Source organism: Castanea sativa, chromosome 12 (genome assembly GCF_040712315.1).
Source record: "Castanea sativa cultivar Marrone di Chiusa Pesio chromosome 12, ASM4071231v1".
In the NCBI taxonomy this organism is placed as follows: domain Eukaryota; kingdom Viridiplantae; phylum Streptophyta; class Magnoliopsida; order Fagales; family Fagaceae; genus Castanea; species Castanea sativa.
Window position 1 is genome coordinate 10513808 of NC_134024.1, and position 1208 is coordinate 10515015.

Sequence of the window (1208 nt, forward strand, 5' to 3'; positions counted from 1 at the left end):
GAAAATAGAGGAAGTGGCTGCCAGAGGAATTAAAATATTATAAAAAATGCCACATTACCCATGACACATCAGCATATAAATTTAAAAATTAATTTATTAATTTTAACTAAATAATAAAAATAAAAACAGAATTAAAAACTAAAATTCAATTTAATTAAAATTGTTCTTCATGTTCTTCAAATTGTTCTTCATTTTACAACTTGTTCCTCATATTCTTCCCAAATCAAACCCAGCAACTAAGAACTCAAACCCATCACAAGAACACAAACCCAGCAACCCAAGAACTCAAACCCAGATCACTAGGACATAAATGAAAACAAGAAGAAAAAAAAATCAAATTCAACACATCAGAGATCATCAAACCTAGCACCATCAGATCTACCACAAATCAAGATCATCGAATTCTTCATGTTCTTTCCCAAATTCTAACACAATCAACACCGAATTCTCAGCAAATCAAACCCATAAACCCAATTAACAAATGAACCCAAATTAAACCCAGATCAACAAACCAATCACAACAAACCTGAGAAACATAATAACCTCCATAGATCCATAATTCATTTTCTTTTTTAAAAAAAAAAAGGAAGAATCCCATAAAATGAAAACGAAAGTCGCAATTGAAAAATGCATCAATCTATGATTTATCTAAGCTAAGCGAGGATCTTGACACAAATGAAAAGCATTCTCATGACATAGGCAATGATGATGGAGGAGATGCCGACGGCAGCGTATGAGACCTTGACGCTTTTGGCGCGGTTGCAGCCGAGACCCAGATCCAAGAGCACGATCCCCAGCCCACCCAGGATGAACATGAACCCAGACGAGAGTCCCTTGATGATGTACTAGCTGTTCACTCACCCTTGCAGGAACATGATGGGCCATACGGATCCTGTGGCCGGGTCTTGGACGGAGCCGATGTCGAGGGCTTGACGATGACGTCGTAGATGAAGCCAGAGACGACGAGGAAGTAGGTGAGGAGGACGAAGGCGTAGACGATCATCGAGGAGGGGAGTTTTAGGGTTGGGAGCTTCAGGCAGAGCTTTGGGGGATGGAGGAGGAAGCTGGGGATGGAGGAGGAAGCTGTTGAAGGCCACGAGACGGAGCAGGTGGTGGATTGGGTCGACCGACGAGGCTGAATCCACTGCTACTGTGGCGATGTTGCTGGTGTTACTGGAGAGGGTTTGGATTTCGGATTTGGACCTCAT

General features: G+C 41.7%; 1 pseudogene; it reads right to left on the reverse strand.

The window, feature by feature from the left end:
- Positions 1-653: 653 nt before the first annotated feature.
- Positions 654-1208, reverse strand: LOC142620157 (uncharacterized; annotated as a pseudogene).